Source organism: Grammomys surdaster, unplaced genomic scaffold (assembly GCF_004785775.1).
Source record: "Grammomys surdaster isolate TR1022 unplaced genomic scaffold, NIH_TR_1.0 62, whole genome shotgun sequence".
In the NCBI taxonomy this organism is placed as follows: Eukaryota; Metazoa; Chordata; class Mammalia; order Rodentia; family Muridae; genus Grammomys; species Grammomys surdaster.
In genome coordinates, this window is record NW_021604564.1 from 23,621,862 (window position 1) to 23,635,774 (window position 13,913).

At 37.0% G+C, this 13,913-nt stretch overlaps 3 non-coding genes across 3 annotated transcripts; 1 reads left to right on the forward strand and 2 right to left on the reverse strand.

Moving 5' to 3' along the window:
• Positions 1 to 1,394: 1,394 nt before the first annotated feature.
• Positions 1,395 to 1,456, reverse strand: LOC114619292. Its single transcript, XR_003711106.1, has one exon. It is a non-coding gene; the product is annotated as a U7 small nuclear RNA (small nuclear RNA).
• Positions 1,457 to 1,469: 13 nt separating this feature from the next.
• Positions 1,470 to 1,531, reverse strand: LOC114619305. The gene has a single exon (XR_003711112.1). It is a non-coding gene; the product is annotated as a U7 small nuclear RNA (small nuclear RNA).
• A 7,060-nt stretch (positions 1,532 to 8,591) lies between these two features.
• On the forward strand, positions 8,592 to 8,753 carry LOC114619225. The gene has a single exon (XR_003711089.1). It is a non-coding gene; the product is annotated as a U1 spliceosomal RNA (small nuclear RNA).
• The last annotated feature ends 5,160 nt before the right edge of the window (positions 8,754 to 13,913 follow it).

A 13,913-nucleotide genomic window follows, 5' to 3' on the forward strand; every position in this document is an offset into this window, starting at 1 on the left:
TAGATTTACATATTTACATATTATATATTGCATATATAATAACTTAGTTACTACTTCATAACTGTTATTTTATGCTCTTGGGAATGATAATGTAAATATTTGATATGTACAATATCTGCTGGGAACCACAGATTAAGAACTACTTGCTTAGAAAGAAGTCAATCAGAGCATTGCCTGACCCTAACCAGACCCCAAGCTAAAGGGTAAATGATACCCTATATACAATATATAATACATATTTATATATAAACATAAATATATTGAAATATATATTTGTATATGTAAGATATGTGTATTATCTGTCTTTTTAACAGAACAGAAAAATTTGTGTATTTTCATAGCCACTTTAAAAATTAATTTACAAATGTAATAATACTTTAAGTTAATTTTTATAGTAAAATAGCATAAGACAGTCTAAGTATGACTTTGATATGAAAAGTCTCAAGAGGAATGATAATCTAGAATTTTAGAATGAGTCTACTTGATTTTCAGATATCTAATTAACACATCAAATAATCTCATGTGATTGAAAACAATCAAATTATTTTATCAAGCAGTATAATAAAATAGCTATCCTATATAAATTATTTATTTTAATGGGCATACTTATTTCTGTTTCTGACATATTTAAACTATAAGTCTCTCTCTGTCTTTAACTCTATCTCAGTCTACTTTGCAGGCAGGTCTAATCCTATCTAATATCTTTTTTTTTTTTTTTTGTATTTTCATCATTACGTGTTTCATAGGCTGCCAGCACAGTGAAGGGCTGCAAGCTAGAGAAATCTCATAATTCTTTGTCTTTAATTTGATGAACTGATAAATTAAAGTTTAATTTATTACTCAACCTTAATTCTTGACTTTCTCCTTAGGGGTAGAAATAATTTTCTTATTTAATTTGTGGTAATTGAGCTGATAACTGAATTCATTGACTCTTAGAAGGCTCTAGTAGCCGTGCCACTCCTGTGAACCACCAAGGAGTTTTTTTTTTTTTCACTCCTTATTTTCTTTTTGGAGTGACTCTGTCCTAAGAATAAAAAATGAATACTTGCCTTTCAAACATCTTAATAAGAGAAATTCAACAAAACAGTTAGACATCATTGCACAGTTTATATTCAGAAAACATAAACTCTATTAATGATACATTTGACATATCAGTAATATGTTTTAAAAGTTTTAAATTTTATTGAAAGGTTAATTAAGATTTTGTAAATGTGTGATTAATAAGAGGAAACGGATAAGAGGAAAAGAGAGGAGCTCTGCTGAGGAGCTACCTCAGCTTTAGAGAGAGTCTTGAGCCGGGATGTTAGGGAGCAGTGGAAAAAACGACTCCAAGTCAGTGATGAGTGCAAGCTAATAGCTCTGTTGTCTGCTAGAGATAGCTCTCTAGGTAGTTTATGGATTGTCTGACCAAAGTCAGAAAACCTACTAGAAAGATTCTAAAAGAGCTGTAGTAGCTTACTGGATAGTTTTTGGGTTTTCCAACCAGAGTCAGAAAACCTAGGAAAAAAAATATAAAAGAGCTGGGATAGCTCTGTAGGTAGCTCAGCTATTGAAGACCAAAACTCAGTCTTTTATTTCATATCAATTCAGTAATTTAGCTCAGATTCCCTTTTGATTATCCCATGAATCAGCATCTTATGACCATAGCCCCTTAATTCTTAGAAAAAGAATCAACAAAGAACAGTAAGTACATTTTTAACATAGAAAATCCTATGCTGTTTGCTGGTCATAGAACTTGTGGTTACCAAATCTAGACATGGCAGCTATTTTTATGCGAAAGAGTGAGCTTTTTGCTTTCCAACTCCTTCACTGCCTATGCTTGGCTATCATGGAACTTGCTCTGTAGACAGACCTTAAGCTCAGAGAACTCCCTGCCATTGTATAAACAAACAATAAGCTTAGCTGGATGTGAGCCTACCCTGCTATCACCACTCCCTCACTTCCTGATACTTCTTTCTACTACTTGAACCATGAACCTTGTTTTTTAACTATTTCTTTCCCTTTACTGATTCATTTATGCACCTGTCTCTATTATTTCAAGTTTATGAATCCCCTCATTCAGTTTATATTGAATCCTTATATTTTGCAATCTGGTTTATGTATTCTTGAACTCATGTTTTTAGAGTTCTTTCCCATAGCCTTAAGGACTGTCTGGAAGGTCACATTACCATTTTACTGAGGAATATTAGACACATTCTTGCTTCCTGGACTCATGCTGTTTTCATTTATCATAGAGTCATTAACCTTGACCTGGAGAGTACTCCCTGATAAACTTAAGAGGGAGAACATTCCAAGGAACATGAAAAATATGTACATTACTATGAAAACAAGCCTTATGCCTACAGCAACAATCAGTACTCATGGAGGCCCACGCCTAGCTGTTTCTGCTCCAGGGACAAGAACTGTGTTACACATTCTCTTCTTTGGCCATACTAGACCTGACAATGCACCATCTCCACAATTGGTATTGCAAAAGCCTTGTCATCATGACTTAAAGTCTTCATAGTCATTGTTTTCTTGAGTATTGTGTTTTACCTCAAGTGTAAGCAAAAAGTTTAGGCACTACTGCAGAAAGTAGATTCTCAAAGAGGCAACTAAAAATTTTCAAACATTCACTTTGTAGCAAGCAGCCCTAAGAGGGTTTGCAGTGACTCTCAACCTTCCTGATGTCAAAACACTGCAATATAGTTCCTCAAGTTGTGGTGATCCCCAACCCTAAAATTATTTACTTTCTACTTTGTAACCCTAATTTTGATACTTTTATGAACAGTAATATTTGATATGTAATTTATCTGATGAGACTCACAGGTTGAGAACCATTGGCTTAGAGACAAATGAATCAAAGAGTTGCATAACCTTAACCTGACCATAAGCTAAAGGGCAAGTGGGACCTAAATTCAATTAGCTGCCCCTACTTGGCCCCAACTCTTGTTAATTGGTTTGATTATCTATGTCCTTTCTCAAACACCCACCCTGATTTGGGGTCCATGGAGAATAACCTTTAACTGTCTGTCCCATTAAATAAATAATAATTAAATACATATAATTATTTGATTGGTCTTGGAATGTGTCCTGGATAAAACACTGTTTTGACACTTGCCTCAATAAAAGACCCATTGACACAAAAACTTTATGAGACTCTCACCTTTTTCCAGTCTCTACCTCGCCTCTTCGTGTAAGGTCCACTGATCTCCTGGGCTCTGGCTTCATCAAAAGCTTTCACCTTGACCTTCTTCTGTTTCCTTTGAATCCTTGTGAAGGTATGCACAGGAAACATTTTAGCCTTTGCCCAACTGCCCACCTCCAAAATGATCTACCAATCTTACTAACAGCCTCTTTATTTTTTGCCGAGCAGTTCCTTCATCCCCCAAGTCTCCTTCAGATGACAGAGCCTCCTGGTACTCTGAATTTTATCATTGAGGTTATTATCATATTCACATCATATTAAACAGTAAACACTAAGTACAAACAGTTGTTTTAATATCAAGTAGCTAATGATGAATCAGGTAATATGATGATTGAGAGGGTAAATGAGTCCAAAATGATCCAGCTGGGGTGGCTGCAACAGACATGCTTATATAGACAGCACATTTCAGGTGATGAGAAACTAATTGAAAATATGTATATCACTAAACTTTTAATGAAAACAAATATTTGAGAACCAGGAAAAAAAAGAACTAGAGAGTTCCGTTCAATAATATTTATAATCTGATAGAATTCTCAAAACACATAAATAGGAAAGTGTTAATGTCTTAGCTATGTTAGAACATTTGAGGAATATGCAGAAAGCCATGCGTTTACTTCTTTGCCCTGCATGAGCTGGGTGTGGTGGCACATACACTGGTAATCCCAGAACATGGAACACAGAATCAGAAAATCAGAAGGTCAGAGTCATTCTTGCCTAGCTTGCAAGTGTTTGAAGCCAGCTTGTGCTACATTTGTTTCAAAGCACAATGGCAAAAACATAGTATCGAAGTGTTTCTCTAGACACATAGACATGTTACACACACACACACACACATATATGTATATATATATATATATATATATATATATATATATATATATATATATATACAGCCTGAGGTAATAATAATAATACCTTCCTGGAAGATCAGTTGTAAGAGGCAGAGACACAGTGGCACAGCATATTTGACCATGCTGTGAACTTAAGATTGTGTTATTTACTGGAAAAATCTGTTTCTAGTTGTGTAGTGGCTCAACTCTAGCACACACCTTATCTGAGAGCTTTCTGTTTATTGTAAACAGGATTAAATAAAGTCAACAGTAAGTCAAGGGGCAGAATAAGCAACCAGTTGACAGGGAGTGAACATAAGGAAAAAAACCCATAGAGAAATAAATAAGAGGATGTCAGGAGGATGGATAAGAAAACACACAGGAAGTAGAAGAGAGGGAAATTCAATATAAAGGCTTTTTAACATGGTGTGGACAAGGAGAACTGTCTCTTGGGATGTTAGGTGTGAAGGAAGGTTAGCTGGATGATTTCTCTGAGTCTTAGCTAGCAGGCTTTCACCCCAGCAGCTGGCTCCTAAGTCTTTATTGATAATTTTTTTTTTTAAAAAATGAGATTTTGTTAGAAAACAACGACGCAGAGCAAGAATAAGACAAGGATATGGGCATAGAAATGAAGGCAGCCAGTAGTAAAAAGCATAAAAGCAGCAAGTTCTTTCTCGAACTTGAGTGCTTTCTTGTTTGCTTGTTTAATTGATGTGCCTCTTTGTTTTTAGAAGCTCTCTTAAGCAGTCAAAGTGAAAACATGCCTTGCTTTTGACCCTAGTCTCTCAAATAAGGACAAACATCACTCATAACTAACTTAAACCCAGGTACACATGGCCAGAGCTAATTGGAGTTAATAGACTGTTAGAAACAAGAGAACAATGACACAAAGTTGGGAATTGGGAGGGGTCTGCTTGGAAATTAGAGATTAGTTGTAAGCTTAAATGGGATGATAGATATGATGCTTTATTACATACATATGCAAAATTCTCAAGAATAAGGTAATAAGTATTCTTAAAAAATAAACAACAACAACAAAAAACTCTAGTAATGACTAAAACAAATACCATTTACCAAAGTATGTGAAAGACATCTGGAAAAATAGAAGGTAAAGAAGATAGTGGGAGAATTTTTTTTTTAAAAAATTGAATTAAGGTATCTATCAATTCAAGTGATACTAGTTTTTTAGGAAAGAAATGATAATTTAAAAATAGTAATAAGAAATTATGTGTTGAACCATTAATGTGTCTACAGAGTAATATTTGTGTCTATTGGGAAATGAATAGAGAAGAAACCTTAATCTATTATTGAATTATGATAATGTAATTTAATAGTAATAGAAATTAGGACATCTTTATCTTCCGGGGTTCATTTGAACAGGAATGTTACTCTGTGGTTCACCTACTGTTAAAAATCACAAAAGTATAAAGATAGGATGAAAGTCCCCAGGGAGGTTTAGAACAGAGTTCTCAAGGAGCATAAATAGTAGTAGTGTTTAATTCATAGAAAATTATATTATTTTCCAGGATATTATTTGCAAGTGTTTGGATGAATTTATATAAGAACAACCTGGAAGGAAGGTCTTTGGATGGATAGTGAGCTGTCCATCCAAAGGCAGCTACAACTCTTTATTGTGAAATCTACCCTCTCCCATGCATCCAGATATAAGCATATGCATTTTCAGGTATGCTACATAAAAATTATTGCAATAGTATCTTCATTTTTTGATATGCAACAAGTAGTTAGCCCAAGCCTGTCAAGGATTTTCTTTCCAAGGAATAAACAACATAGAAAACAGTGCTGTTCCACTGATATTGAAAAATTACACATAATAAAAAGGAAAATAAATAAGTTTTAGAGAGTGATACATGAACTACAAAGACAGCATGACCAATTAAAGATCAAGAGGGGCTGGAGAGAGGGCTCATTAGTCCAGTGCACAAACATGAGAACCCCAGTTCATTTCCAGCATACACATTAATGTCCAGGTATGGAGGTGTACCTATAACTTCAGCATTGGAGAAGAGGCAAGAAGATCCCTGAGTTTTCTAGGAGCCATCCTGAAAGACCATATCTAAAGAACAGAAAGTGTGGACTGACTGAAGAAAACTCCTGAAATCAATCTTTTAAATCAACATGCTCCCACCCTACACCTACATGCACTTGTATAGCTTGCAGTAAGCTGACAGTAGAAGGTAGCTTGTAAGTAAACATGTTGGAGTGATGTGCTCTTTCAAAACCATATGTATACAGAACTGTCCTTCTACAGTTCTAGGCAGGATTGGATAAAGATCCGTATGTTCCTTAGAGGAGTATGTTCCTAATATATAAGACAAACAAGCCATCATAGTGCAGAGAGTCTGTTGACTCTGCATTATTGAGAAATTCTGAAGAAAGGAAATTATGAGTATAAAAAAATAATTCAGGTACCAGAATGGGAGTTTGTAAGGAAACACACAAAAGCCAGGCATAAGTCTGGTTTGGCTGATGCAATGAGGACAGGGAAGCTCCATGGGGCTTGAAAAAACCTGGGTGTTCTGTAGGTCTCTCAAAGGAATGTAGATCCACTGACTGTCCACAGAGACTCACAAGAGCCACAATCTTCTCCTATTTGTACAGTTTCCACTTTGATCATGTAAGAACACAATTAGTGGGGTGTGAAAGAAATGTGTTCCCCAGTTTCCTTTGCCACAGAATGTAATGATGTGGGTAGATTATAAAGAGAGGGGTTAATTAATAGCTCAGGAAACCTCCCTTAAGGAGGAGAGTTTGCATATGTTTTATCGCATTTCTTCTTAATTTCTTTATCCTTCATGCTGGTTGCAAAAATGCCATGATGTCTTGTGACCATGAAGTTACTCCGGTCTTGAAACTCACCCATGTTGTTGTAAATAGAACACACTAGAATCCTGACAGTCTTGTGTGAAAAGTGTCATGACACCAGCTTCAGCCCTCTTGTCTTCACACTGTATCTGCAATAAAAATCACACTATTCATGATGTTTTGAGTATCTCTAACAGATATACTCAGACAGAATTCTAAGCACAGAAGTGAAGTGTTTCCACTTAGCAAGATGGAATGGTGTTACATATGTCTGAATTCTCAAAAGTTAAAAAAATATATTGACAATCACATGTGCTTTAGCATCTCCCACTAATGTACTTTACATGTTTTCTGTACATGACCATAGACATACTCTAATTCTAAAGCCATATGTATACAGGATTTTCTACAACAGGTCTAACCAGGATTAATGAACATTCTGTAGATTGCTTATGCAAACTTGTTTCTAATACTTAAGACAAATAGGCCGTCATCATGAGTGAGAGCACAGAATTGTTACCCATTCCCCAGAGTCAGATGTGAAAGGAACAGAGCAGGGTCAAGGAGAACTGAATCTGTCAAGTGAGTTCCAGGCCAGCCTTGACTTTACAGCAAGACACTGTCTTTTTAGAATTCTAAAAATATGTAGTAAATAAATAATGAGGACAAATTAACAGATCATTAATAGAATGTGTGGTTTGAATGCAAAGGGTTCTTTAGGAATGTAGCATGTGGAAGCTAGTCCTCAGCTGGTAGATCCAGTCAGAGAGATGGTGGAGTCCAGAAACCAATGGGTTATCCTTGATTTATTCATAATATGATGCCATATCTGGGTAGAGGAAATGGGGCCATTTCCTGGGAAGGTATGCAGTGTCCTCAGTCCCTTCCTATGCCTCCCTCTATTTCCTGGATGCTCAGAAAGAAGTGATCTCTGCCATAATCAACTATCACAATGATGCTTTCTTTTATTCAAGGCCCAAAGCATTGTGTCATGCTGAATCTGGACTAAAATCTCAGAAACCATAACTGAAAGTAAGTCCCTCCTTTTAAATATTGTCTATTAAGTATTTTATCACAGTAGTGGGAAGTATAGCTAACACAATTGCTGATATGAACATGCTCAAACTTATATATAAATAAAGAGCAACAAAGTTTACAATTTTCCTTGACAAGTGTTAAACAGAGTAAAGGTATCTTTAAGAACATAATTTATATTTTAAATGCTATTTTTAACATTTATTTTCTATGTGTATGTCTGTTCTCATGGAATACCACAACTACATAGAGTTCTGAGGACCACCTGAAGCACTCAGTTTAATCCCTCTTCTAGGTTGGTTCTAGATATTAACCTCAGCTTACTAGTTTCAACTGCAACTCACATGCTGAGTATGTCACTGGCTCCACATCGTTTAAATACCCATTAGAATACATTAAGTAATATTCTAACTCAGAGAAGAAAACTTAGGCTTTTCAAAAGCTGAGAAGTAAGCCCTCTAGTACTTATCTAAAAATAACAAAATGGTGAGATCACTTAAAACTAAAAATAATAGCTGTGGGCTCAATAGTCTCTCTCTCTCTCTCTCTCTCTCTCTCTCTCTCTGTGTGTGTGTGTGTGTGTGTGTGTATGTTTTTAATAATTAGAGGAGAGGTCACATATTAAGGATGGAGTGGAAGGGCACAGGAGGGGTGGGGAAATGAAGAATAGAAGTATGAAGGTGCAGTACTCACTTATGGAGTTCTCAAAATAGTCAATGTTTGCCTAACAGTGAAAATACCATGATCATGAAGGTGGTTCTCTCATGGCAAGGCTTAGCTCCAGTATTGCAGATTGCTCACCTCTGTGACTCCCCAAATTCTGGAAACCCAAATTGCATAATTTGTGGTATCAGGGAACTGTGTTCACATTCTCCCTTGTAAAATAAGAAAGGAAGGAAGGAAGGGACTGAAGTAGGGAAGGAGGAATGAAGAGAAGAAGGAAAGGAAAGAAGGAAGAAAGAAGGAAAAGAATCAAAACGTCTGAATAATTTTTTGCATAAACTTAATTTACCCAAAATTCATTTTGTATAAATGTTTGAGCAAATCAAAACTGCTGAACAGTTTCTTATCTCAAGGTTACTCAAACCAACACTTGTATGTGATGTATCTTGTGGGGATTTTGAGACCAATATGGCTGAGGTTCATAATATTTGGATGTTTTGTGTTTCTCTTGGCCGTATCTACAACTTGTGTCAGTGCCAGCACAAGAAGGGAAATAAATAATTCTTTCCTCATTTCAGATATTTAAAGCCATGAGTAACCTTTGCTTCCATCTTTCTGGACTGGATGTCTATCTTTCTCATGCAATTAGAATGCTGTGCTTGCGGCGTTCACAGCCGGCGTCTGTTTCAAGAGCATCATAGACCCGAAAAAGCAGGAAGTCCGTGCTCTGACAATGCCAAGAAGCTCACAATCCATTCTCTGGTCTAGACACTCTCTTCCTTTCAAGCTGCAGAGTAAACAAAGTCAAGACTCCAGCTGCACTGACGTGGCACACAGACAAGGGGTGTGGGGATGGTAAATGAACATAAGCATCTTCCTGTCATGGTCGCACAAACACCCACAGGCACAGTTCCCACACCTTGAATGAGTTTCATGTGCCTGGAAAGAGGCCTGAAAACCTTGAGTTTGTGTCACTGTGTAACATGGACACAGGACACACAGCTCTTCAAAATACGTTCTAAACATCATTGACTGTACAGCCAAAGATATGTAGCTTTAATGCAGCAGTATTTACATCGGGCTCTGCCTAGAATCAGCACAACTTGATGTTTTTCTGACAGTGCTCCGTTTGAGAGGAAAAAATTAAAATATAAACTGGAGAGAGTGAAATTCCCCTGAGCCTTTGTGAAGTATGTGAAAGATGGAAGCCCATGTGTCCCCAGATGAACACGTCATCCTTTCCATTAAATTATTAACATTAAAGATGTTTGCATATATCTCACAACATATTGATAAAAAAAGAGCTGGTGGTTTGTATAAGGTCATCAGCAACAGAAATAAATACCTGACCGTTTCTTATGCAGTTCCTTATTTTAAAATTCATATTTAATAAAGGGAGAATCAAAATAAAGCAAATACACTGATATATTGCAGATATAATTCTAATGCATCTATATTTTGATGTTTCACTTATATGTATGTTAACAGTAAAATAAATAAATTTTGCTGTGAGAAGGAATATATATATATATGATATATATATCACATATATATATTTATTATAGATATACATATATATTTTAAAAGGATGCAAAGTTGGAATGTGTAAGGTGGATCTTGAAGAGTAGGGTGGAGAACATGACTTGAATAAAATCCAAATATTTGGTACATATCTATGATGTACTCTGAATTGATATAAATAGTATAATAGAGCATTTTTAATTGACTATAATTACTGACTCGTCATTGACTTTCCAATCTCTGCCTCTCCAACTGAATTTCTTCACCTATTTCCTCTGATCATATTTTCCAAAAATCACACTATCATCCAAATTGCCTTTTGGGATTCTGCATTTATGACTCCTAAGCATGGATAGTTGTCAGTAAAGAATACACAATACATAACAAAGTAAAACACACAATCCATGATTTCCCAGTGAGTTTTGCTTCTACTTAACACATATTAAGGCCTTGAAGAGTTTAAGTGACATTTATGATTCCAATAGATGCTACAGTTTTTCTACAGAGGAAAATTAAATGTCCCACTTTTATACCCATTTTCTTTTTTTTTTAATTGGATGTTTTATTTACATTTCCTATGTTGTCCCCTTACCCCATCCCCCACCCACCCCGGAACCCCGAATCCCCTCACCCATCCTCCTTCTTCTCTGTGGATGTAACCTCTATCTATTCCCCCCCCACTCCCACCTCCCCACCCTCAAAATTCCCACCCCCTGGGGCATCCAGCCTTCATGAGGTCAAGCTTCTCTTCTTCCACCTATGCCCAGCAGGGCCCTCCACTCTTACATATTCAGCTGAAGCCCTGGATCCCCCCACTAAGTGCTCCCAGGCTGGTGGTTTAGACCCTGGGAGCTGTGGTTGGTTGGTATTGTTGTTCTCCTCATGGTGGCGAAAATCCTTTCAGCTCCTTCAGTCTTCACTCTAACTCCTCTATTGAGAAACCCATGATCAGTTCAATGGCTAGTTGTGAGCATCTGCCTCTGAATATGTCAGACTCTTGAAGACCTCTGAGGAGATATCCATATCAGGCTCTTATCAGCATTCACTTCCTGTCTTCCACATCAGCATCTACCTTTGGTGACTGCACATGGGATGGATACTCAGGTGGAAAGGTCTTCAGACGGCCCCTCCTTCAGTTTTTGTCCCTCGCTTTGTCTCCATATTTGTTCCCTTAAGTATTTTGTTGCTCCTTCTAAGAAGGACCGAATCTCCCCCACTTGGTCTTCCTTCTTTATGAGCTTCATGTGGCCTGTGAGTTGCATCTTGGGCATTTCAAGGTTCTAGGCTAATATCCAATAATCAGTGAGTGAATACCATGTGTCTTCTTTTGTGATTGGCTTACCTCACTCAGGATGATAATTTCTAGTTCCATCCATTTACCTAGGAACCTCTCGAATTCATTGTTTTTAATAGCTGAGTAATAGTCCATTGTGTAAATATACCACATTTTTTGAATCCATTCCTCAGTTGAAGGACATCTGGGTTCTTTCCACCTCCTGGCTATTATAAATAAGGCTGCTATGAACATAGTTGAGCATATGTCCTTGTTATATGTTCGAGCATCTTCTGGGTATATGCCTAGGAGTGGTATAGCTGGATCCTCGGGTAATGCTATGTCCAATTTTCTGAGGAACCGCCAGACTGATTTCCAAAGTGGTTGCACCATCTTGCAGTCCCACCAACAATGGAGGAGTGTTCCTCTTTCTCCACACCCTTGCCAGCATCTACTATCACATGAGTTTTTAATCTTAGCCATTCTGACTGGTGTGAGATGGAATCTCAGGGTTGTTTTGATTTGCATTTCCCTGACGACTAAGGATGCTGAGCATTTCTTTAGGTGCTTCTCGGCCATTTGAGTTTCTTCCGTTGAAAATTCTTTGTTAAGCTCTATACCCCATTTTTTAATAGGGTAATTTGGTTGTCTGGAGTCTAATTTCTTGAGTTCTTTGTATATATTGGATATTAGCCCTCTATCAGATGAAGGATTGGTAAAGATCTTTTCCCAATTTGTTGGTTGTCGTTTTGTCCTATTGACAGTGTCCTTTGCCTTACAGAAACTTTGCAATTTTATGAAGTCCCATTTGTCAATTCTCGATCTTAGAGCATATGCCATTGGAGTTCTGTTCAGGAACTTTTCTCCTGTGCCCAAGTATTCGAGGCTTTTCCCCACCTTCTCTTTTATTAGTTTCAGTGTATCTGGTTTTATGTGGAGGTCCTTTATCCACTTAGATTTGAGCTTTGTACAAGGGGATAAGAATGGATCAATTTTCATTCTTCTACATGTTGTCCTCCAGTTGAACCAGCACCATTGTTGAAAATGCTGTCCTTTTTCCACTGGAGAGTTTTAGCTCCTTTGTCAAAGATCAAGTGACCATAGGAGTGTGGGTTCATTTCTGGGTCTTCAATTCTATTCCATTGATCTTCCTGCCTGTCTCTGTACCAATACCAGGTAGTTTTTATCACTATTTCTCTGTAGTACAGCTTGAGGTCAGGGATGGTGATTCCTCCCGAAGTTCTTTTATTGTTGAGAATAGTTTTCGCTATCCTGGGTTTTTTGTTATTCCATATGAATTTGAGAATTTCCTTTTCTAACTCTGTGAAGAATTGAGTTGGGATTTTAATGGGGATTGCATTGAATCTGTAGATTGCTTTTAGCAAGATGGCCATTTTTATTGTATTAATCCTGCCAATCCATGAGCATGGGAGATCTTTCCATCTTCTGAGATCTTCTTCAATTTCTTTCTTCAGCGACTTGAAGTTCTTGTCATACAGATCTTTCACTTGCTTGGTTAGATTCAAACCAAGGTATTTTATATTATTTGCAACTATTGTGAAGGGTGTCATTTCCCTAATTTCTTTTTCAGTCTGTTTATCTTTCATGTAGAGGAAGGCTACTGATTTGTTTGAGTTGATTTTATAACCAGCCACTTTGCTGAAGTTGTTTATCAGGTTTAGGAGTTCTCTGGTGGAAGTTTGGGGGTCACTTAAGTATACTATCATATCATCTGCAAATAGCGATATTTTGACTTCTTCCTTTCCTATTTGTATCCCTTTGACTTCTTTTTGTTGTCTAATTGCTCTGGCTAAGACTTCCAGTACTATATTGAATAGGTAGGGGGAGAGTGGGCAACCTTGTCTAGTCCCTGATCTTAGTGGGATTGCTTCAAGTTTCTCTCCATTTAGCTTGATGTTGGCTACAGGTTTGCTGTAAATTGCTTTTACTATGTTTAGGTAGGGGCCTTGAATTCCTGATCTTTCCAAGACTTTTATCATGAAGGGATGTTGAATTTTGTCAAATGCTTTCTCAGCATGTAGTGAGATGATCATGTGGTTTTTTTCTTTGAGTTTGTTTATATAGTGGATTACATTGATGGATTTCCGAATATTGAATCATTCCTGCATTCCTGGGATAAAACCTACTTGGTCATGATGGATGATTGTTTTGATGTGGTCTTGGATTCGGTTTGCTAGAATTTTATTGAGTATTTTTGCATCGATGTTCATAAGGGAGATTGGTCTGAAGTTCTCTTTCTTTGTCGGGTCCTTGTGGGGTTTGGGTATGCGTGTAATTGTAGCTTCATAGAACGAATTGGGTAGTGTTCCTTCTGTCTCTATTTTGTGGAATAGTTTGAAGAGAATTGGTATTAGGTCTTCCTTGAAGGTCTGATAGAATTCAGCACTAAAACCATCTGGTCCTGGGCTTTTTTTAGTCGGGAGACTTTTAATGACTGCTGCTATTTCCTGAGGGGTTATGGGACTATTTAGATGGTTTATCTGCTCCTGGTTTAACTTCGGTACCTGGTATCTGTCTAGGAAATTGTCCATTTCATCCAGGTTTTCCAGTTTTGTTGAGT